The sequence below is a fragment of the Balaenoptera acutorostrata genome, chromosome 15, assembly GCF_949987535.1.
Source record: "Balaenoptera acutorostrata chromosome 15, mBalAcu1.1, whole genome shotgun sequence".
In the NCBI taxonomy this organism is placed as follows: domain Eukaryota; kingdom Metazoa; phylum Chordata; class Mammalia; order Artiodactyla; family Balaenopteridae; genus Balaenoptera; species Balaenoptera acutorostrata.
The window spans coordinates 77,898,055-77,923,334 of record NC_080078.1 but is presented as its reverse complement, the minus strand read 5'-3'; the positions used below and the strand labels follow the sequence as shown (position 1 = coordinate 77,923,334).

The 25,280-nt window shown below is 44.1% G+C and overlaps 1 long non-coding RNA gene and 3 other non-coding genes across 4 annotated transcripts; all 4 read right to left on the bottom strand.

The window, feature by feature from the left end:
- Positions 1-21,528: 21,528 nt before the first annotated feature.
- On the bottom strand, positions 21,529-25,194 carry LOC103002584 (uncharacterized). The gene is made up of 5 exons (XR_451290.3): positions 25,017-25,194; positions 24,552-24,661; positions 23,063-23,127; positions 22,656-22,736; positions 21,529-21,784 (listed from the first exon to the last, which is right to left on the bottom strand). It is a non-coding gene; the product is annotated as an uncharacterized LOC103002584 (long non-coding RNA).
- On the bottom strand, positions 22,896-22,987 carry LOC114238286 (small nucleolar SNORD12/SNORD106). The gene has a single exon (XR_003623682.1). It is a non-coding gene; the product is annotated as a small nucleolar SNORD12/SNORD106 (small nucleolar RNA).
- Positions 23,202-23,292, bottom strand: LOC114238290 (small nucleolar SNORD12/SNORD106). Its single transcript, XR_003623685.1, has one exon. It is a non-coding gene; the product is annotated as a small nucleolar SNORD12/SNORD106 (small nucleolar RNA).
- On the bottom strand, positions 24,739-24,829 carry LOC114238291 (small nucleolar SNORD12/SNORD106). The gene has a single exon (XR_003623686.1). It is a non-coding gene; the product is annotated as a small nucleolar SNORD12/SNORD106 (small nucleolar RNA).
- Positions 25,195-25,280: the final 86 nt, after the last annotated feature.

Sequence of the window (25,280 nt, the reverse complement as noted above, 5' to 3'; positions counted from 1 at the left end):
GCATTATAATAGATAACAATAGTGTATTGTTGTAGCAATAGTAACAGTAATAGCCGCTATGCCATAAATATAATAGCAATAAGACCAACAATAGCTGCCAATATTATTGAAATAGCAGTAACGGGCATTATAATTGCCAGGTAAGCAGCTTGAGAGCCAGGCTGTGTACCAGGCCCTTTGTGTATCGTCAGTATTGCCCAAAACTGAGTCCCTTGGATACACCTTCCTTTTTTGCTATATTCCTACCACTTTGACTATTATTTCCTGAATATTTATCCTTAAGTTGAACCATTTTTTAAATTTTTAAATGATTTATTTGTTACAAGCCTGTATCACTCAACAGGATGAGAAGAGGGACTTCCTTGGTGGTCCACTGGTTAAGAATCCGCCTTCCAATGCAGGGGATGCGGGTTCGACCCCTGGTGGGGGCACTAACATTCCACATGCTTGGGGCAACTAAGCCCACATGCCACAACTACTGAGCTCAGGTGCCTCACTGAGGCAGCCTGCGTGCCACAAACTACAGAGCCCACACGCCCTGGAGCCTGTGCCACAACTAGAGAAGAGAAAACCTGCACACCACCACTAGAAAGAAGCCCACACGCCACAAGGAAAGATCTTGTGTGCTGCAACTAAGACCCCACGCAGCCAAAAACAAAAAAGGAAAATAAAATAAATAAATAAAAGAAAAAAAGAAAAGTATAATAATAATAATAATAAAAGAGGATGAGAAGACAAGCCACAGGCTGGGAGAAAATATTTGCAAAAGACACATCTGATAATGGACTATTAGCCAAAACGTGCAAAGAACTCTCAAAACTCAACAAGAAAACAAACAATTGGATTAAAAAATGAGCCAAAGACCTAAACAGACACGCACCAAAGAGGAAATACAGATGGCAAATAAGCATATGAAGAGATGCTCCACATCACGTCATTAGGGAAATGCAAATTAAAACTATGAGCTACCACTACACACCTATTAGAATGGCCAATATCTGGAACACTGACAACACCAAATGCTGGTGAAGATGTGGAGCAAAAGGAACTCTCATACGTTGCTGACGGGAATGCAAAATGGTACAGCCACTATGGAAGACAGTTTTGGCAGTTTCTTACAAGACTAAATACACTCTTACAACACAAGCCAGCAATCATGCTTCTTGGTATTTACCCAAATGAGTTGAAAACTTATGTCCATACAAAAACCTGCACATGGATGTTTATAGCAGCTTTATCCATAATTGCCAAAACTTGGAAGCAACCAAGATGTCCCTCAGTGAGTGAATGGATAAACTGTGGTACATCCAGACAATGGAATATAAATCACCGCTAAAAAGAAATGAACTATCAAGCCATGAAAACACATGGAAGAAACTTAAATGCATATTACTAAGTGAAAGAAGTCAATCTGAAAAGACTACGTACTGTATGATTCCAACTATATGACATTCTGGAAAAGGCAAAACCATGGAGACAGTAAAAAGATCAGTGTTGCCAGGGATTAAGGGGGAAGGAGGGATGAATAGGTGGAGCACAGAGGATTTTTAGTAGAGTGAAAATACTGTGTATGGTACTATACTGATTGATACATGTTATTATACATTTGTCCAAACCCATAGAACTTACAACACCAAGAGCGAACCATAGAATAAACCATGGGCTGTGGGTGATAAGAGTGTGTGGATGTAGCTTCAATTTATCGCAACAAATGGATCACTCTGGTGGGGGATGTTGATGGGGGAGGGGCTGAGCAGGGGTGGGGAGCAGAGAGTTTATGAGAACTCTGTACTTTCTGCTCAATTTGACTGTGTCTAAAACTGCTCTTAAAAATAAAGTCTATTTAAAAAGAACACATATCACTACCCTAAGAGAAAGCCAATAATATTTTTTTTCATAAATAGAATGAGACGGAAGGAAGGTTGGAAAGAGAGAGGACATGTAAGACAGAGGATACTGTAAGTGAGCTAAATCCTCATTTATTGGAGCAAAAATCAATAGATAATGTCTAAAGCTGATAAATCAACAAATGTCCACATGAGTACATTATTTAAGTCTATGGAAATAACAACTAGAAGAAATAGCTACAAAGGCGAGACACAGTTGCCATGCCAACTAAGCATGTGAAGATAGTCAAACTTCCTAATAAGACATTTCAAATGTAAAAGTACACAGATACCATTTCTTACCAATTAGGGAAAATCAAAAATGTTGATTTCTATTTGAATAGAATTGGGGAGGGTATGGAGAAAGAGTATTGAGTATGAAGTTGGTGGACAAGTACATCAGCACAGTCTCTTTGGAAGACAGTCCATCAATATCTATCAAAATTAACAAAAGTGTGTATCTTTGGACTCAGGAATCCTTACAGGTAGAAGCATGTGTGCAGGAAAATGAGAGTACCAGGTTCTTTGCTGCTTCACTATAATATCAAAAAGTTGCCATCAACCTCACCATCCCTCATAGGGGCTGGTTAAATCTGTTACGATCCATCCCTACAATGGGGTATTGTGCAGTCTCCTAAAATAACAAAGCAGTTGTTTATGTACTGATACAGAAGATCTTGGAGATACATTATTAGGTGAAAAAGAAAGGTGCGTGACAGTGTTTGTAGCATGTTATCATCTCTGTTTTATTTTAAAGAATATTTATATTATATGCTGACATATGCATAGCATATCTCTGGAAGAAGATGTACTAAATTGTTAGGAGTAATTGCCTTTGGAGGGAGGAGCTGGGTGGTACCTTTTGAAATTTTTATGCCATGCCCTTATTACCTATTCAAATAAATGTGAAAAAAAAAAAAAGTTAAGTGATTGCCCCTAGAGAACTGAATAGGGGGTGGGAAGGGTAGAATGGGATGGTGGCTTTTAATTACATATATATAATAAAATATATATTATATGTATGTAACAATATTACATATATATAAAATATTGATTTACAAATGTTTTAACTACCAAGAAAAAAGAAAGAAAGGAAAAAAGAAGAAAGAGATACAGAAACAGAGAACGGTGGTCTCTATTGATGTAAGGGTCAGTTGGGGGCAGGCAACCACTCCTGACCATGGCATGTCCCCTTGACAAGGACCAGGAGCTTCCTGTAGTTTCCAGCCTCCTTTATCTGGTTTCTTTCTGTCCTGCCAGGTTTGAAGCATCCAAGTAACTGGTGACCCAGTTCCCAGAAAATCTCCCTTGTTGTCCTTTTGTAAGGGCCCTGGGGGCTGTGGGGCTCTTGGCAGATGCCACATCTGTGGACACAAAGGGAAGCTTATTCTCCTCTTAGCAGGGAGGGGGGACCCATCAGAATGCAGAGAGCCGTCCAGCTGAGGTGGAACACCCCTCTCTCCATGGGTCTGGGCTGAAGGCTACTGGGCTCTGGGTGGGGGCAGGGGGGCTTGTCAGTCTCCCTTCACTGCTCACGTCTGTCTCAGTTATCTGCTGCTGCATAACGAACCGGTCCAGAACTTAGAGGCTTAAAACAACAATTTATTATTATCACTCATAGTCCTGTGGGTTGGTTCGGTGGTTCACTTGGGGTCTCTCATGCAACTGCAGTCAGAAAGCAGCTGCTGCTGGGAATTCCCTGGTGGTCCCATTAGGACCCCGCACTTCCACTGCAGGGGTCCCGGGTTCAATCCCTGGTCAGGGAACTAAGATCCCACGAGCTGCTAAAATAAATAAATAAATAAATAAATAAATAAGCAGCTACTGCTGAAGTCATCTCAAGGCTTGATTGGGCCAGACATCCAAAACAGCTTCTTCACTCACCTGTCTGCTGTCTCGACTGAGATGGCTGGAACAACCAAGGACTAGTGGGCCATCTTGTCCATATTGTCTTTTCACGTGGCTAGCTTGGGCTTCCTCCCATCATGGTAGTCTCAGAGTCAAACTTCTTCGATGGCAACTAATTTATTCCAGAGCAATGTTCCAAAAGCCAAGGTGGAAGCTACAGGGCTTCTTACAACCTCAGAAGTCAGGCACGTCACTTCTACTCCATTCTGTTGGTTTTGCAGGGCCAGCCCAGAATGAAAGTGGGAGGGGCCACACCGGAGTGTGAGAGCAGAGTGTGTGGTTCTCTACGGGCCATCTTTGGAGACCAGCCACTATAGTGTTGCCTGCCAGGAAACACTTTCTTCTCTTCCTCCTCCTCTTACCTCACCAGCCACTCCTTCTTAGTTGCTTTGAGTGGTTTTTGCTCATCTTCTGGCTTCAGATTAATCGAGTGCCCCCAAACCCAGACCTGGCCTCTTCTCTGCCTACACACTCTCCCTTACTGATCTCATCTGGTCTCGTGACTCAAAACACCGATAAGCTGACAACTCCTGAATTTACATCACCAACCTGGACCTTTCCTCTAAAGTCTAGCCTCTAATCTCCAACTGCCTGGGACTTCCCTGGCGGTCCAGTGGTTAAGACCCTGTGCTTCCAACGCAGGGGGAGCAGGTTTGATCTAAGATCCCACATGGCGTGGCCAAAAAAAAAAAAAAAACTAACCATGCTACTGCCTAATTGACATCTGTGCTTGGGAATCACATGGGGACCTCAATGTTAGCAGCTCTAAAAACACCTTCAACCCCCTGCTCCCAGACACTTCACAAAAGAGTATATGTGAATAGCCAGTAATTGCACATAAATGGATCCGCCATAGCATTAGTCATTAGGGAAATGAAAATTAAAATCACAATGAGATACCACTGCACATCCATTAGAACACAGAAAATTACAAAGACTGATCATAACAAGTGTTGGTGAGGACAGGGCGCACATGGAGCCCTCATACGCTGCTGGGGGAATGCAAGATATGCTAAACCATTTCAGAAAATAGTTTCTTCAAATGTTAAACATGTACCCACCATGGGATACCATCCAGCCATTCCACTCCTATGCATTTACCCAAAGAAACAAAATATTTGTCCACACAAAGACTTGTACTTAAATGTTCAGAGCAGCTTTATTTGCAATCACCAAAAACTAGAAACAATCTAGAAAGTTCATCAACGGATGAATGGATAAACAAATCATGGAACATCCGTACATGGGATACTTCTCAGCAGTAAAAAAAAAGGAAAATTATTGATACCTATGACATCTCAAAATCATCACACTGAATAAAAGAAGCCAACCTCCATCACCTAAAAATGAGTACATACTCTGTGATTTCATTTACATAAATTCTAGAAAGTGCAAACTAATTTATAGTGACAGGAGTAGGTCAATGTTTGGGGGGCGGGGGGAGGAAGGGAGGGAGGATTGCAAAAGGGCACAAGGATGGATAACGGATTTGGGAGGTGATAGATATGTTCATTATCTTAATTGTGGTGAAGTTATTATGGGTTTGACATATAGCAAAAATAATCAGATAACACACTTTAAATATGTGTCATATAATGTATAATATAGTGTATTATACCTCAATAAAGTTGAATCAAAGGAAAAGAACAAAGGACCAAAAAAAAGACATGTGTTTGGATGAATACACACCAAAAGTTAATTATCGTTACCTTCAGGGAGTGGGAAGGGGGGGCAAGAACTATCACTTGTTACCTTACATGCACCCAGCTTCCTAGTTTAAATTTTTTCCAACACGCATGTATTAATTATGAGTTTAAGAAAAACAGCAATACATTTTTTGCCCCAAACCTCAGCCCAGCGCTCAGGAGGCCTGTGTCACATGCCCCCAGTGGACCAGGTTGTTCTGATAAACAGACACCTCCTGGAATTAAGCCAAGGGTTTCTGGGCCAAATTCCCATCTGGAGACAATGAAAAATGCTCTCCCTCAGAACAGGGACTTTATTTACACCTTATATCTACATTCCGGACTGAGGCCCACATGGGATGATTGCCCAGGAAGATAATGGGGTCATTAATCTCTGCCCAAGACTGGGCTCTCCCAGCCAACTTCCCATCTGAGTAATTAAACCAGCTGGCAGCCCGGTATCAGTCTCCACGGCATCTGCGGGGCAGAGGGACGGGGCACCTCTGGAGGCCGCACTTGACTTCTCCAGAGGGGCAGCTTCCTGGATGACTTTAGGACAAGCGAACTGAACAAAGGCTGGGGTCCTTGGTCTTGACTTGGCTAAGGCCAGGACTCAGGCAAACATGGACCTCTGGGCATGTCAGGGGTTTGGGAACAGCTGTCTGAGCTTCTGTATTTGTGACGTTGCCCATGTGTGTGCTTCTATTTTTCCTAACCTCACCCGAAACACTGGTTCCACTGAACGCCACAGGAGTGGGCTACCCCACAGCTAGTCTACCTCTCCCCCAACTTTCTCCCTTCCTCAATAACAGCATCAAGATGTTTCAGGAGACGGCAGCCTCCCCCTGCCCTCAGACCCAGAAGGTAAATCTTGATTCGGCTTGGCCCTCACTACCCAGAACAGAGTCCAGCATCCGCATCACCTGGGAGCTTGTCAGAAATGCAGAATCTCAGGCCCCATCCCAGACTTACGGACCCAGAATCTTCATTTTAAAAAATATTTATTTATTTATTTATTTGGCTATGTGGGGTCTTGGTTGCAGCAGGCAGGCTCCTTAGTTGCGGCTCACAGGCTCCTTAGTTGCAGCATATGGGATCCTTAGTTGTGGCATGCGAACTCTTAGTTGTGGCAGGCATGTGAGATCTACTTCCCTGACCAGGGATCGAACCCGGGCCCCCTGCATTGGGAGCGTGGAGTTTTATCCACTGCACCACCAGGGAAGTCCCCAGAATCTTCATTTTTTTTTAGCAAGATCTCAGGTGATTTGAACACATTAGTTGTCAAACCTAGCTGAACATTAGAAGCACCGGAGAGAGTTTTCCCAATACCAGTACCTGAGATTCTCAGTTGAGATTTTGATTCAGTTGATCTGGAATACAATTTGGACATCAGTATTTTTTACATTTAGTAGAGTTAAGTGCACTAACTTTAACTGGATAGATTGGTATTTTTACACACATGTACACCCATGTAGCCACCACCCAGATAATGACATAGAACATGTCCAGAAAGTTCCCTCCTGCCCCTTCAAGGTAGGATGACACACTGTCCTGATTTGTCCAAGACTGAGGGGTTTTTCTGGGATGTAGGACTTTCAGTACTAAAACAAAGAATGTCCAGGGCAAAGTGGGACAAGTTGGTCACACTTCTTGAAGGTCTATACCCCAGCCCACTTCCAGAGGTAACCACCATTCTGATTTCTATCCAGTGGTAATTTTAAGAGTTGCCCCAATGACTCCAGTGTGTAGCCCGGGCTCAATCCAGTGTGTACCAGAATCACTGGGAGACCCTGGGAAACCATTGCTGGGCCTCATCCCTAGCCTTTCTAATTCAGTAGGCCTGGGGTGGAACCCAAGAATTTGCATATCTAACAGGTTTCCCAGGTGATGCTGATCTTGCTGGTCTGAGTACCTTCCTTTAAGAACTAGCGGTCTAAGCCAATCCCAGTCATTCTATCTCCTTGCCAATGACGGTTTAGCCTTGACTGCAGGATGCTCTTCTGGCCACGGAGATGTGAGGAGAAGACCGCTGGGAGCTGAGGCAGCATTCCGGTAAAGTCTATTAAAGTGGTACCCCTGGGCTGTGTATATCAGTAGCCCTCGAGGGGCAGGGGGCTCTGGGAAAGACTTTCCCACTGATAGTGGGAAATGCACAGGAGGGGATGCTCTCCTCTTCCCTTGAAAGTTCAGTAGTGTGTGGGTGTCCCCTGGAGCTGTCCCATGACCTTGAGGCAACAAGCCTGAAGACTAAACGCCAACCACCCGGGATGGGGGACAGGAAAACGAGAGAGAGCCTGAGTCCTTAAAGAACTCGTTGAACTGCTGGATCAACCAACCCTGAACTGCCTCCTTGGGAACTTCTTTCCTTTTTATTTGTCACACATAATTGGCTTCTCTCTTATTTGTGTCCAAAGGTATGCAACACCCTGCTATTCAAAGTGTAGTCCTAGAACCAGCAGCATCGGTCTCTCTTGAAATCTTGCTTGTATCAAATGACAAAACTAAAACAATTTAGTAACGTGTTTGATGTCTTTATTGAAGGGCAAGCAATCCATGGAGTGGGGGAGTACAGCGCCTCCCAAGCAGTGGGACATTGTTCCTGAGGGGTTTGGGGCAAGAGCAAGTTTTATAGAGCATTAGAGGAGGCAATGTAAAACAAGGGGCACTTCCCTGGTGGCGCAGTGGTTAAGAATCCGCCTGCCAATACAGGGTACACGGGGTCGAGCCCTGGTCCAGGAAGATCCCACATGCCGCAGAGCAACTAAGCCCGTGTGTCACAACTACTGAGCCCACGTGCCACAACTACTGAAGCCCATGTGCCTAGAGCCCGTGCTCCTCAACAAGAGAAGCCACCGCAATGAGAAGCCCGCACACCGCAACGAAGAGTAGCCCCCGCTCGCCGCACGTGTGCAGCAACGAAGACCCAACGCAGCTAAAAATAAATAATATTTAAAAAAAATACAAAACAAGGAATGATGGGCTAGAAGGTCCTGCTTTCTAGGGTTAAGGTCAGCTCGTAAAGTTGGAGGATTGTGATTGTGTTAGGATTCCTTGACAGGTGTTCCCCACAAGTGCAGGCAGACTTAGGTTTGGATCTGTGACATGAGCCAGGCCACTAAAGCAGCCTTCACTTTGTGGGTCCTGATATACGAATTCACTTTATCACTAGAAATGCAGAATCTCGGGCCCCAGCACAGAATCTGCATTTGAACAATGCACATTGCCCCCACAGTAAGGCCTGAGAAACACTGCTCTAATCTACACAGCAGCACGTATGCTTTGGATTTTCTGGGCCTTTCGGTGGGCTGCCTGCCCCACCTAATAGCTGCATGAAATCATGTTATTGCAACCACGCAAGGGCTCCTGTGCCCTTGGTGCAGAAAGCCAAACTCTTGACAGCTGATGTTTGCAGCAAAGTAAGGGTTTATTGCAAGGCGCCAAGCAAGGGAGTGGGAGACAAGCCTCAGATGACTCCAACTTGCTCTTTGATTAGGTTTTTTTTTTTTCAAAGGGGAAGAACAAAGAGGTTGGGATTAATCATTATCTTGTGACATTTCTTAATCCTAGTTTCGAGAGTCAGAATGTCTCTGGTTTATGATTCTCCATCCAGGTGGTCCATGGCTTGGGGGTCTGTTAACTCACCTTGCCCTGAAGAAACAACCTGAGTTTGTACGTTAATGATGACATATCTATAACAGCGATTTTAGTACATTAACAATATTATTGACAACAGCAATTGTAGTCACCTGATTCTGGATGATGAGTGTTTGGTTAGCAGAGGATTGAGGTCAGAGGGGACAAGAAAGGGAATAAAGTTTTGGAGAGAGAGATTAATCATAAACTCAGTGAGGGAACTTGGTTTTAGGGAGACTCAGTGTCATGATTATTAATAATCATATGAAAAGATGCCATGGGCACTGCATCTAGAAACTCCCTGGACAAGTTTCCCTTGCATCTCATTGGTCAGAACTAAGCTGCGTGCCTTAATGCAAAGGAGGCTTGGAAGGTGAGTGGCTGGCTTCATCTGCCTCTAGAGTGGGAGACTCGTGACAGCAAGGACACGAGTCAAGGAAACAGCTGTTGAGTAGGAACCAGCAGTATCTACCACAAATAAATATTATTAATGACTTTTGCAGAGGTTGGACAAGGCTCAGAGGTGTGAAGTCACTTGCCTAAAGTCACAGAGCTAGAAAGTACTTGCCACTTTGTAGAAAACTGGTAAATTTTTATAAATGAAGGTGTCTGAGTCAGTGCCTAAGCTGGGCCTTGAATCCTGATGTCCAATATAGTGATCTAGCCACTTCCTCAAGCTGTCTTCTTCTCGCCCTTTGCGTGTGTTTATATCTTAAATAATATGCTTTTTAAGGACAGAGCTAACTCAGTGGGCAATATGTATCTATGTGACTTCCTGTACGGCTAGCCACACCCAGAGTGAACAGATGGATGCCTGATAAAACCGGAATTTTCCCAGCTGCTTTTGGATACCACCCAAGCCAAAATGCACATGGTCCCCTCAGACACCAGGAAAATGTTATTTTCACCATTTCCTGCCAAATGTCTAGCTGGCTCCACTGGTAAATGAGGAAGTTTAGGGTGGAGCCAGGTGCATGACCCTCTCTGGATGGTTAACTTTCCAGCTCAATTTCCCTCTCTGGCAGAGAGAGTCTGAGAAATTGGAGGCCCATTAGTTAGAGATGAGGAAAATTCCTCCGAAGCAAATGAAACACAAGTGTTTATAATGTCTGGAGTTTTCCATTTTTACTCCACGTTAACATGAGTCCAGATCTGATAAGTGGTATTTTTGTTTTATTTTGTTTTTTATAAAATTTTTTAAAATAAATTTACTTATTTATTTTTGGCTGTCTTGGGTCTTCATTGCTGCGCGTGGGCTTTCTCTTCCCGGGCCAGGGCTCCTACCGTGTCCCCTGCATTGGCAGGCAGATTCTTAACCACTGTGCCACCAGGGAAGCCCCTAAATTTATTTATTTTTTAGTGTATATTTTTGGCTGCATTGGGTCTTCGTTGCTCCACGTGGGTTTTCTCTAGTTGCGGCGAGTGGGGGCTACTCTTCGTTGTGGTGTGCGGGCTTCTCACTGTGGTGGCTTCTCTTGTTGCGGAGCATGGGCTCTAGGCACACGGGCTTCAGTAGTTGTGGCACGTGGGCTCAGTAGTTGCGGCTCATGGGCTCTAGAGCGTAGGCTCAGTAGTGTGGCTCACAGGCTTAGTTGCTCTGCGGCATGTGGGATCATTATGGTTTATCACAGGATATTGAATATAGCTCCCTGTCCTACACAGTAGGACCTCATTTATCCATTCTGTATATAATAGTTTGCATCTTCACACCCCAAACTCCTAACCCATCCCTCCTCCACGCCCCTCCCTCTTGGCAACCACAAGTCTGTTCTCTATGTCTGTGAGTCTGTTTCTGTTTCGTAGATAGGTTCATTTGTGTCATATTTTAGATTCCACATATAAGCAATATCATATGGTATTTGTCTTTCTCTTTCTGACTTACCTCACTTAGCATGTTAATCTCTAAGTCTATCCACGTGGCTGCAAATGGCATTATTTCATTCTTTTTTATGGCAGCATAGTATATCATTGTATATAGGTACCACATCTTCTTTATCCATTCATCTCTCAATGGAAACAACCTAAAAGTCCATGTCTTGGCTATTGTGAATAGTGTTGCTATGAACATAGGGGTGCATGTATCTTTTTGGATTATAGTTTTGTCTGGATATATGCCCAGGAGTGGGATTGCTGGATTTTGTGGCAACTCTAGTTTTTTGAGGAACCTCCATACTGTTTTCCATAGTGGCTGCACCAACTTACATTCCCACCAACAGTATAGGAGGGTCCCCTTTTCGCCACACCCTCTCCAGCTATTTGTTTTTTGTAGACTTTTTAATGATGGCCATTCTGACCAGTGTGAGGTGGTACCTTATTGTAGTTTTGATTCGCATTTCTCTAGTAATTAGCGATGTTGAGCATCTTTTCATGTGCCTTTTGGCCATCTGTATGTCTTCTTTGGAGAAATATCTACTTAGGTCTTCTGCCTATTCTTTTTTAAAGCATTTTGGGGTTTTGTTTGTTTGTTTATTTTTGGCTGTGTCGGGTCTTAGTGGCGGCGCGTGGTATCTTCATCACAGCACGCGGGTTGTTCGTTGTGGCGCGCGGGCTTCTATCTAGTTGTGGCGTGTGGGTTTTCTCTCTCTAGTTGTGGCACGCAGACTCCAGAGCACGTGCGCTCTGTAGTTTGAGGTGTGTGGGCTCAGTAGTTGCGGCACGCGGGCTTAGTTGCCCCGCAGCATGTGGGATCTTAGTTCCCGACCAGGGATCGAACCCGTGTCTCCTGCATTGCAAGGCAGATTCTTTACCACTGGACCACCAGGGAAGTCCCTCTTCTGACTATTTTTTGATTGGGTTGTTTTTTGTTGTTGTTGAGTTGTATGAGCTGTTTGTATATTTTGGAAATTAAGCACTTGTCGGTCACATCATTTGCAAATATTTTCTCCCAGTCTGTAGGTTGTCTTTTCGTTTTGTTTATGGTTTCCTTTGCTGTACAGAAGCTTGTAAGTTTGATTAGGTCCCATTTGTTTATTTTTGCTTTGATTTCTGTTGCCTTGGGAGACTGACCTAAGAAGACATTGGTACAATTTACGTCAGAGAATGTTTGGCCTATGTTCTCTTCTAGGAGGTTTATGGTATCATGTCTTTAAGTCTTTAAGCCATTTTGAGTTTATTTTTTGTGTATGGTATGAGGGTGTGTTCTAACTTCATTGATTTACATGCAGCTGTCCAACTTTCCCAACACCACTTGCTGAAGAGACTTTTATTTTTATTTTTTTAAACTTTTTAGCCACGCCACACAGCATGTGGGATCTTAGGTCCCTGACCAGGGGTCAAACCTGCACCACCCCCTCTGCATTGGAAGCCCAGAGTCTTAACCACTGGACCACCAGGGAAGTCCCCGAGACTGTCTTTTAAATGGAAGGTTTCTTCAAAAATGACATATTCTAATTTTTTTTTTGATGTGGACCATTTTTAAAGTCTTTATTGAACTTGTTACAATATTGCTTTTGTTTTTTGTTTTGGTTTTTTTGGCCCAGAGGCATGTGGGATCTTAGCTCTCTGACCAGGGATCAAACCTGCAGCCCCTGCACTGGAAGGTGAAGTCTTAACCACTGGACTGCCAGGGAAGTTCCAGAAAATGACATATTCTAATGATAAGTCCATTGCCAGCAGAAGTTCATATTCTAATGATATGTCCATCACCAGCATTGCCAGAGGAGAGTTCATTATTCCTCACTGAGAAAGGCCCTGGGCCAGATGTCAGGAGAAACTCACTATGTCCTTGAACAGAGCAAGCTCTCTCTTTGGGACTCAGTTTCCTCATCTATATAATGGGGATAGGGTTGGGGGAGGGCCCTTTTCCAACAGCTCTTACATCTCTGACAGCCAATGACTATAAGCTGTGATGCAAATACTCTTTTCCATAAGAGTCATAAGCTAGTAGACCCACAACAGTAAAAACCAGAGGGGACCAGCTCTAAGATGAGTTATTTGCATGGAACTATTTTACACCTATGTGGGTCATGGAAAGTTACCTTTTATGTTAACACCATGGCAGACACTGCTCCTTCCATATTACCAGAGTTTATTGTTGCCCTTGAACATTTTTTTCTATTTGTGGTAAAATACACATAACATAAAATGTACCATCTTAGCCATTTTTAAGTGTACAATTCAGTAGTGTTAAGTTGTGCAACCAATCTCCAGAACTTTCTCATCTTACAAAACGAACACTCTGTACCCAATAAATAACTCCCCATTGTCCCCTCTCCCCAGCTCCTGGCAAACACCCTTCTATTTTCTGTTTCTACGTGTTTGACTACTGTAGGTACCTCACATAAGTGAAATCATACATTTTTTTGTCTTTTCATAACTGGCTTATTTCAAGGATACTGTCTTCAAAGTTCATCCATGTTGTAGCATTGCCAGAATTTCCTTGTTAAAGTTGAGTAATATTCTGTTGTATGTATATACCACATTTTAAAAATCCATTCATCTGTGGATGGACATTTAGATTGCTTCCACATTTTGGCTATTGTGAAAATGCTGCTGTGAACATGTGTGTATAGCTATCTCTTTGAGACCTTTCTTTCAATTCTTTGAAGTATATACCCAGAAGTAGAATTGCTGTATCGTATGTCATATTTTTAATTTTTTGAGGAACCACCATACCATTTTCTAAAGCAGCTAAACCTTCCTACCAACAGTTTGCAAGGGTTCCAATTTCTCCATATCCTCACCAACACTTGTTATTTTCTGCTTTTTTTGTAGACATCCTCGTGTGTGTGACATGATATCTCATTGTGGTTTTGATTTGCATTGCGCAAATGATTAGTGATGCTGAGTATCACTTCATGTCCTTGTTAGCCATTCATATATCTTCTTTGGAGAAATGTCTATTCAAATTCTTTACCCTTTCTTTAAAAAAATAATTAATTAATTTTTGGCTGGTTGGGTCTTTGTTGCTGCATGCAGGCTTTCTCTAGTTGCAGCGAGCGGGGGCTACTCTTTGTTGCGGTGCACGGGCTTCTCATTGCAGTGGCTTCTCTTGTTGCGGAGCATGGGCGCTAGGCACGCAGGCTTCAGTAGCTGTGGCACACGGGCTCAGTAGTTGTGGCTCATGGGCTTAGCTGCTCTGCGGCATGTGGGATCTTCCCAGACCAGGGCTTGAACCCGTGTCCCCCTGCATTGGCAGGTGGATTCTTAACCACTGCGCCACCAGGAAAGTCCCAGGAAATGCTTCTTAAAATGATTCTCATTAAGAACTTGGGGGTAGGGTGAGGGTGGGTGTGCAAGACTTCACTAGGAGATTGTTCCTAAGAACAAGTCATGTCAAGCTAGCACTGTTTTTGATTTGTTTTTAATAGGGTCCATATACTAGCAGGCACAGAAAATGCACTTAGCAACATTTCCTGTAACTGTTGGAGAAAAGAATAGAAATGAGAGTAGATCATGGTCCAAGCCAGAATGAAAACACCGTGGCTGGCAGCAGCAAGCAGTTCTAGGATGCCATTAGCAAAGAGGTTATTTTGGAGTCCTTGTGTTCGAATCCCAGCTCTGCCTCTCTACCAGTCCTGGCCCACTGGAAATAGAATAACTCTAAGCAGAGTATAAGTCAAGAAGAATAGAGTGGTGCTCACAGAATATAAGGAAACCACAGGAGCTAGTGCAAAACCTTGGAGCTGGAAGTAGAGGGGGTACCCCTACATCTGAAGGGGCCAGGGAAGGAGCATCAGAGCCCAGAAGGAGAGTCAGGTAGAAGAACATCTGGAGAGGTGTCCCCACAGGGTGCGGCCAGGGGGATGCATAGGTCATCCTCACTCCCCAACCCCACCTCCATCTCCTGCTGAAGCTCCCACCACAGGGCTTAGCGCTGACGCTGATGTGTCCCTGCTCTAGGAGCGGTGAGCAAGGTGGACTGGGGTGAGGAGGGGACCTGGATGGACAAGGAAAGACATTGGTAGAGCCATTTACTAACTGTGTGACTTAGGTAAGTCACTTCCCCTTTCTAAACCTCAGTTTCCTCATCTGTAAAGTCAGGATGATAATATTACTGCCCTTGCAGAGTTGAGGTGAGGAATAAATTATTTTAAAATGTAAAGTACCCTAGATTAGAGGCTGGTAAGAAATTTCAATAAATGGCATCGCAGTTATTGTGCTGTTACTATTATGATTCAAGTAGGGAGAAATGGAGCTTAGAGAGGAATGTTTGGACTTGACCATACAGTGGGACAGTGAAATATTTGAGGCAGCCTAGCATTTACTATGATGAATACCACCACTCTCAGCAGGTAGCTCCTCTAGCTGTAAAAACACCAGGTCAACCTGGGCAGAGCCAAAAGTGACGACAAAGTCCCAGTCTGCACATTGCCACCATTTTAACACTGGAGCAAAAAAAGAAAAAAATGCTCTCACCCACCAGGACCACCCCCATCCCAAGCCCTCCCACCTGCAAACTGTGGCCCTGTGGTGCCAGTCTGTTTTAGCAAAAGGACCATTTGTTTAAATGAGCCTGCCAAGTGAAAGGATCCAGATTTCTCCTTTTCTCTCTTTTTAAAAAAGCCACAGATATAAATAAGCCCAAGATGGTCTGTTTCTGCCATGACTAACAGATAAAGGAAAAGACAGTTGCCTTCTAAACAAACCTGCAATTAATCAACATTGGGACCTTGGGAGAAACTAATCAGGGGACCAGCCCAAGGGACCACAGGACCTGCCAATTCTACCCATCCAGGCATTGAAGCCAAATTGTAAACTATCGGGAAATTTCATAAACCCCAATTCCCCGCCCCCCCCCCCCCGCCAAATAATCTGAGAGGAAAGTTCAAGTTGGCAGAGATACAAGTTACTCAGAAGGAATAAGGTCCATCAAGGCTTCATCTTAAAGAACAGATGCATCAGCCCAAGCCAGATGCTCCCTGGAATGAGGTTGCCAGATCTAGCAAATAAAAATACAGAACACCCAGTTACATTTGAATTTCAGATAAATAACGATTTTTTAGTGTAAGTATGTTCCATGCAATATTTGGGACATGGTTAAAATTATCTGAAATTCAAATGTATAATAACTGGGCATCATGTGTTTTATCTGCACCAGGAATGACAAGGGCGGTGCTGAAAGGGTCACAGCTCAAACTCCAGAGGTCTTACACTGGTGGCCTCTGGGCTATATGAGGCTCACACGTGTGCATTGTTCAGTCTTCACAGTTTATAAAATTGGAATCCGTTGCCAACATTTTAAGGCTTTCTGGCTTTCTTTAAAAATTGGAAGCTCCAACCATGTTGGTAGTAGCTGCCCCACTACAACGAGAACAGAAGGGAACATGGAAAAGTGAAAACTGATTACTGATATGTTAGATGAAGGAATCGTGGGTATATTTGTTTTTGGTTGGTTTCTTACACTGTGAGTGGTGGTCGCACGATCAGCAGCCCATGATTCAGGCCCAGGGAACTCGCCCTTTCTCAGGCTCCCCTGCGACAGCCAACCCCCAAAGTGCTGGCTGCAGGATCTGAAAATCTAGCCTAACTATGAAAACTCCCCTGTGGGCCATCTTCCTTCTTCCTAGCCGGAGAGTGGCAGCATCTCGCGCAGGCTGGAGAAACGTGTGTCCACAGCGCCCCCTGCAGACACAGGCTGGAGCTGCAAGTTCTGGAAGGGATAAAATGGGATAGTAACGAACAAGGGTGGGGTATGGATTAATGAAATAATAACACAATATGGCACATGGTAAGCACTCAATGAGCACACTCCTTACATCTCCCCAGCACAGATTTTCTCCCATCTCAATGTGGCAGGAAGATTTGTTTATTCACTAGATATGAATTGTGTCCCTATAATGTGCCAGGCCTGGGCTAAGTGCTTTACAGACTTGATTTTATTGAAGGCTTCAACTCTCTGAAGCAGGCATTATTACAAACCCCATTTCACAGATGAGGAAACTGAGGCTGATAGAGGTAAAGAATGTGCCCAAGATCCCTCAAGTAAGAGGACAAAGAAGTAGAACGAGTCTGAAGCATCAAATGTTTTGTGGGACTGAAGCTGGGGAGACAAGGTGCAAAGAATTTGAGCATCTGAGGCCTATCATTGCCTTTGGGGTTCAGGGAAGCAGTGATAGCAAAGCCTAGAGACTCAAGGTGGGTGGGAGCTCTTTAGGGAACTTCTCTGACCCCTGGCTGGTAGGCATGTGGGGCCACTTCTGACCTCAGAGGTGTCTCACCAACAAGGAAGTCAAAAGCATTGAACTGGACTTCCCTGGTGGCCCAGTGGTTGAGAATCCGCCTGCCAATGCAGGGGACACAGGTTCGATCCCTGGTCGGGGAAGATCCCACCTGCCGCGAAGCAACTAAACCGATGAGCCACAACTGCTGAAGCCTGCGCACCTAGAGCCTGTGCTCTGCAACAAGAGAAGCCACCGCAGTGAGAAGCCCGTGCACCACAACGAAGAGTAGCCCCCTCTTGCCACGACTAGAGAAAGCCCACGGGCAGCAACGAAGACCCAACGCAGCCAAAACATAAATAAATAAAATAACAAATAAATAAATAAAAGCATTTGAACTTTTCAGAACCGGAAATTGGCTCCCTCCTGTATCAGTCAGACTGCATTTCAGTAAGAGGCTGCAATTAAGCCAAGGGTTACAAACTCAAGAGCCAGACTGACAGGGTTCGAGTCCTGGCTCTACTACTTACTGACTGTGTGACTTTAGACAAGTCATTTTATCTCTCTGAGACTATTCCTTCAACTGTCAAATGAGGTTAAATAATACAATCTGCCTCATATGGTTGTTGGAAGAATAATGTTTTATTACATATGAAGAACTGCAATTAACACACAGTAAGGGCTCAATAAATGTCAGCCATTGTTAGTATTATTACTACAGGGGCTGGTATATTAAAGAGGGATATACACCATTGTGGGGAACTAGAAAGCACATGACCTGCCTAAAAACACATACATACATACATATTAATACATATATGCATAAAACGTTATTCAGCCACAGCTAATTATCAGGCAGGAAAATGGGTCTACTATAATCAGATCTTCCAATTTTCCATAAGAAGCCACAGTGACCTCCTTTCTATGCTCCAAACACAAAACCCAGCAAGCAGGTTTTCGCCTCAAAGCCTTTGCACTGGCCTGGAATGTTCATTTCCCACTGATACTCACACCACTCACTCCCTGATCTCATTCAGCTCTGTACTCAAATGTCCACCTTTACATTTCCATTTCTTTTCCGTTTCTATTCCTTTTCCTCACTTTAGTTTTCTCCATTGCACTTATTAAATAACATACTACAGTATATTATTTTTTATTGTTTCTCTCTCCACTAGCAATGTCATGTCCCATGTAGGCAAGAATTTTTTTTTTTTCACTATTGTATCCTCAGCACCTAGAACAGAGCCTGACACAGGGTAGATACTCGATAAATATTTATGGAATGAATCATGTCAATGCATTTTCTTTAAGAAACATTTTGTGGACTCAATATGTCTTCAAGTTACCAGGTTGAGTGCTGGTTCAAGGAATCATTTAGTCAGTTTTGCCTCTTTGAGCACCTACTATGTGCAAGGAACAGCTTTAGAAACTGCAGGGTATACAAAGAACTGAAAACACTTCTTGTTCTGGTAAAAGGCAGTTAAGTTGGAGAGAGAAAAGTCAATAAGTCAGAGTTTGTGACCTGATTCTGTCTCATATAGAGACTGAATTTCCTCATCTGTGCAATAAGAGTGAGAATCATGCTAGTTCTCACCTCACAAGGCTGTTGTGATGAGTAACAAAGTGTGCCAGTCAAGGGCTTCCCTGGCGGCACAGTGGTTAAGAATCCGCCTGCCAATGCAGGGGACACGGGTTCGAGCCCTGGTCTGGGAAGATCCTACATGCCACAGAGCAACTAAGCCCATGCGCCACAACTACTGAGACTGTGCTCTAGAGCCCGCGAGCCACAACTACTGAGCCCGCGTGCCACAACTGCTGAAGCCCGTGTGCCTAGAGCCTGTGCTCCACAACAAGCCACTTCAGTGAGAAGCCCGCACACTGCAACTAGAGAAAGCCCACACGCAGCAACGAAAACCCAACGTAGCCAAAAGAAAAAAAAAGAATAAATAAGATAAATTTTAAAAAAAGGTATGCCAGTCAAGTACCTTAGCAGTCCTGCCACAAGGCAAGTGTCTGATTCACTTTCTTTTTTTTCTTTTAATATTTATTTATTTATTTTGCTGGATCTTAGTTGCGGTACACTGGATCTTTGTTGCAGCATGCAGGATCTTTAGTTGCGGGATCGCAGCATGCAGGCTTCTTCATTGCGGCGTGAGGACTCTTAGCTGCGGCATGCATGTGGGGTCTAGTTCCCTGACCAGGGATCGAACCCAGGCCCCCTGCATTGGGAGCATGGAGTCTTACCCACTGGACCACCAGGGAAGTCCCAGATTCATTCTTTCATTTAATATTTATTGAATGGCCTACCACGTGCCAGGATCTGTGCCACGTGCCATGGAGGGGCCACAAAGGAGGGACAGCCGCTATCTACACTATCTATCTCTTGTGCTATCTACCATGGAGTCATGGTCTAATGTAGGGAGACAGATGACAAATATATATGCTACATAAACATACACATATAACGTATGTATACTGTATACACATAGGCACTATTTATTAGGCAGTGAAAAATAATATGAAGAAAAATATAAGGGAATAGAAAGTGATTGGGAAGATTGTTAGAAAGGTTCCCAGAGAAGGTGACATTTAAGTAAACCAAGGGAACCATGCAAAGATCTGGCAGGGCTAGGCCTGTTCATTCATTCCAGGTTGGAGTGCACCTAAAGTGATGGAGGACAGTTAGACCTGTGTGACTGAAAGAGAAGGGAGATGAGGTCAGAGGTTAATGGAGAGGAAGATGGTCCAGGCCATTGACTCCAGCTTTTACTGTGTGAGCTGGGGAGACACAGGCGGGTTGAGCAGGACACTGGTGTGGTCTCTGGTTTTCAAGGGCACTCTGGCTGCATATAGAGAATTAGATCACAGGGAGCAAAGGTGGAAGTACAGACCAGTAATCAAAGCTTGGATGATGGCTTGGATCCGGAAGATGGTAGCAATGGAGGTGGGAAAAGAGGTGAATGTCAGATGTATTTTAAAGGTAAACTGGGAATTCCCTGGGGGTCCAGTGGCTTCTGGGGTCCGGGTTCAATCCCTGGTTGGAGAACTAAGATCCCGCATGCTGCATGGCACAGCCAAAAAAAAAAAAAAAAAAAAAGGTAAACCAACGTGGGGAATGGAGCAAAACATCACGGATAACTAAGATTTCTGGCCTGAGCACCTAGACTGACAACTGACTGTGTTGCCGACACCTGGAATAGAAATGGTTGTGGGAGCTGCAGCCTTGGTGGGAGGGGGTCAGTTCGGGTTTGGACATGTTAAGTTGAATGCATGAAGGGAAGGAAAGAATGGAAATGTTGCATCCACACATAGAACTTTGAAGGTCCTGTCAAGAAATTGCTGTTAGTGATGCTCAAGGTGTCAAGGTCATTAGAGGGCTTTCGATTATGGTGTTCTGCATTATTTATTGCTGTGTAAATTACCACCAAAACTCAGTGACTTGAGGGAATTCCCTGGCGGTCCAGTGGTTAGGACTTGGCGCTCTCACTCCCGGGGCCCCAGGTTCAATTCCTGGTCAGGGAAGTAAGGTCCCACAAGACATGCAGCAGGGCCAAAAAAAAAACAAAAAAAAAACTTAGTGACTAGAAACACACTTAACCTCATTTTCTGTAGTTCATGAGCCCAGGCAGTTTAGGTGGGTGCCATTTCAGGGCCTCTCACAGGCATCATGGTGTCAGCAAGGTTTCTAGTCACCAAATACCAGGGAAGGATCTGCCCCCAAACTCAGTTGTTGGCAGGACTCAGTTCCCTGCACATTATTGGCTGGAAGCTAATCTCAATTCCTCACTAGCTTGTTTCACTGAAGTGAGCAAGCCAAGGAATAAGACAGGAAGGGAACTAGCAAGAGGATGTCAACAAGTCGTTAAGTCTTTTATAACCAAATATCAGAAGTAATACCCCTCTTGGACCTCCCTGGTACAGCAGTGGTTAAGACTCCGAGCTTCCACTGCAGGGGCATCAGGCCATGGTGTGCAGCAAAAAAAAAAAGTTAATACCCCTCTAGCTAGTTTTCTGTTCACCAGATGCACTAGGTCCACACACTCAAGGGACTTGGAGTCAACATCAGGAATCAGATTAGAAAGCACAAAGTCAAAAAAACCCACAATGGAATCCTATCTTCCTAAGATTAGTCAGATCAAGTATCTGGGGACAGAGTAGGGAAGTTAAAGTGAAACCAGATTAGCCCTATGTCACTAGTCTGTAACTTTCCATGTTTAAACATTAAAATTTTAAGTTTAATATTAAAAGATCTCTCTGCCCCTAGAGCTTTCTACCTCAAGTATCATTTGGTTCAAGGTCTCTATCTCCAATAACCAAATACAACCGTATTTTGATTCAAAGGGTTTTATTTTCTTTCTCCAAGTAGGAAGGCTACAAAGTTAGAAATTTTTCCCTAAGTTTAATATAATACTTGATTCTTCAAAACAGCCAGAGGCTTTCCAGCTCTGGACACTCAGGTTACACAGCAACCTCAGGAGACTGATTCAACCGGAACCTTCACACTTTCTCAGTGAAGAAGAGGGTCACCTTTTCCCAAGAGACCTTGCATTCCAACTCCACAGTTGAGAAACTCCTTAAAAGAAAATAGATACATCACCATCAGGACTTCATTCTGATGTAAACTGATATAAACAGCTACTTGTTTGGGATGTGGGAGCATCTAGACTTCAGGAACTAGGTGGATGTAGAATCAAGTACCAGACCAAGGAGACTTCCAACCTCTTGAGTCTGGCACCTCACTGAAGTCTGTGTTGTTCCTGATAACGTCAAAATGTACATCATCAATCTATAGCCTTTCTAGGTACAGTAAAGAAAGATAAGGGAGACAAACCCAGGACCACACCAAAAGTTATGTTGACTCTAGAGGGACTTAACACAAATGAAGCTCATGCAAAAGATACTTTAGGGACAAATGGGGGCATCTGAAATATAAAGTGGATAAGCAGACATTAGGGATACAAAGTGTTATTTGTTTAAAAAGAAAGGAGGCAGGAGATAGAGACTGCCTGTCTCCTTGGCTTGCTCACTGTGATGCAGCCATCTTCCTCAGTTCCTTACCCCATGGGTTGGCCCCATGGGGTAAGGAACTGAGGTTGGCCTCCAGCTAATAGTGTGAAGAATTCAACCTTTCAAAAATATTACAACCAATTTCAATCTCAACTCAAAAGATGACTTGGAGCTCCTCATCTCGTATTATCTGCCAAGGCAGAATTAACTTTTCATTTAATTTCTCCCCCTTTCTTAGGGAAAGACCTGGTAGTACCAATAGGTCAACAGTCCTGCCCAAGGACACGGTTTTCCCCTCCTGTTTTACCCAACTTGGAACTGGGTACTCAGGTTACTCCCAAATGGGCAAACCCAACACCTCTCTATCCTGAGCACATTCAGTTATCATTTTACTAAGGAGGGGTTAACACCTAGATAACAATTTGCAGAAACCTCACCTGCTACAGGACAGACTGAACCAAGCTGAGATCAGGCTGCAATCAACCTACTTACGCCCTGACGCACAAAGGGCTCTCGTCCTGTAGGAAGTTAACAGATGAAGCCAAGATAAATGACTTGAATGATGGAAGGGGGGAAAAACCCATAGGGCAAGCCCAATTCCCACTAAAAAAAACCCCCACAGAAAGTAGTCTGTTGGTGGTTAAGCGGAAAACACATAAACAGAAGTTATCTTTGTGGCCAATGCATCAGACAAAACTGGCTAATAGTTCAGTTAGATCAACAGGGTCGATCTGATGGGGAAAAAAGTTAAGTCATCAGCTGCAACGGCCATATGAGTCACAGAAAGTAGAAAACAATGGGGATAACCTCTTTAAAAGAAAAGCAGCTAATGGACGTGACTTACCAATTCTCTCCCAATCCTGGATCCATCATGGTCCATTCAAAGTCTGCTTTCTGCCAACAGTGAACCTGAGATGAAAACAGAAACATGACCACCAGTCAGCTAGATACCCAAAGGAGTGGGGGACAGAGGAGATGCTCAAGCTGGCATATCAGACAGAAACTGGCTTAGAGAAGTTAGATCAACATGGTCGATCTGTCGGGGAAAAAAGTTCAGTCATCATTTATGCCAGCAGTAAGCTTTTCGCCTCTACAGAAAGAACCCTGGGGACTTCCCTGGTGGTGCAGTAGTTAAGAATCTGCCTGCCAATGCAGGGGACATGGGTTCGAGCCCTGGTTCAGGAAGATCCCACATGTCGTGGAGCAACTAAGCCCATGTGCCACACCTACTGAGCCCTTGTGCCACAACCACTGAAGCCCACACACCTAGAGCCTGAGCACCACAACGAAGAGCAGCCCCCGCTTGCCCCAACTAGAGAAAGCCCGTGCGCAGCAACGCACACCCAAGAAAAAGAAAGAAAAGAAAGAAAGAAAGAAAGAAAGGAAGAAAGAAAGAAAGGAAGAAAGAAAAAAAGAAAGAACCCTGAACTAGGAATAAGATTTGGTTCATCTGTTTCTCTACCTGCGACTTCATGCAGTATTTCAGCACTTCTGTGTCCTGTTCTCGGCAATAAGATAGTAGCTAAGACAAACACCTCTGCCTTCTGTGCTTACATTTGATAGAGGCCAGCGTGGCTGGCAAGAATTGTGGGGAAATGGCTGGCTTTTACTTAGGTGACTGCAGGGTTTTGACTATGTGTTAGGATGTTACACTTTAATGCAAGATGTTATCACTTAAAACGCAACTTAACACTCTGGGACAGCAAGGTTTAAGGAACACTTCGTCCAAGAAGTCCCACCCTTTAAGCGGCATTTCTGGACTCAGTTAAGTTAGGGGGTTGGGAATTAAAGCAAATAGGCCAACAGAAACACATTTGGCTTTCCTTAAAAATGTCATCACACCTAAATGGGAAGGAAATCTAAAAAAGAGGGGATATATGTATACATGTAACTGATTCACTTTGCTGTACAGCAGAAACTAACACAACATTGTAAAGCAACTCTACACCAATAAAAATTTTTTAAAAATGTCATCACATTATCCATCCACTTGGAAACTTAAGTATAAAAGAAAGCTGTTTATTAAGAAACAAGTGAAGGAATGGCATCTGAAAATGTGCCTTAAGGAGCATAATAAAGACATTTAAAAATTAACACCTATTCACTTTCAAGAGATAATTCACTTATTGCACTTTGTAATAAGTCTAATAGGTATGTTTTTGTGAATTATAATAAAACCAAGCACCCAGAACACCTCAAAGAAAACCTAGTAACTAAAATATGCTAATTGGCTGCCCTTAATCATCTTTTCTTTTCCTCCAAGCTCGCCTAGCAAACTAAGAGGTTCCTCAGAGCAGGCATTTCCTACAATAGGCCAAAAGACAAATGCTTACTCCAGAGGTCAGGAGACTGAAGGTTGTTCATGTCTACACGTGGTTTCCTTGAAGGCCCAGCAGGGACCCCTTCCTCCAAGATCCATTCTGTACGCTGTGATCGCGCAAACCTGCGAACCAACAAAGAAAGGTCATCAAGCGCCATCTTCCCACAGTCGTTAGAGAACGTGGCAGCGCGCCTTTTGAGGCCGGTGTCTCAGAACTAACTGGCAAGTATTCAAAGACATCAGCATTGTCGATCTGATGGGGAAAAAAGTGAAGTCATCATTTACACCAGCCGAGGACTCCTCAGGCCCAAGCACAAGGTGCGGGCTTTTCCAGCTCTAACTGATCTCCCCAAAGGCGCTGAGGCCTATTTAGAGTCAGAGCAGAGGGAGCCACGAGGAGAGGGGGCCACCGGTAGGGGCGACGGCACAAAAAAGCGAAAAAGAGGCATAGAGATCTCGAAGCGAGGTTTCAACTCACCACATACAGTAGTAAACCCTGGTTGCCGGGATGGGACGACATGGGAGGAGAAACAGAGGAGCCCAAGTGAAGAAGAGACAGCGCCGAAAACGCAAAAGAACGAGCAGCACCAAAGCCTCCCTTATATAACCAGAGGGGACTCACGCCTGCGCACTGGACCCGAGGCGCTTCCTTCCGCCCCCCTCCTCCCCGACCTGCGCCGCGCGATGCCCTCTGGGAAATGTAGTCGCCGCACCGCCCAGGCGGAGACAACCTAATGGTTGT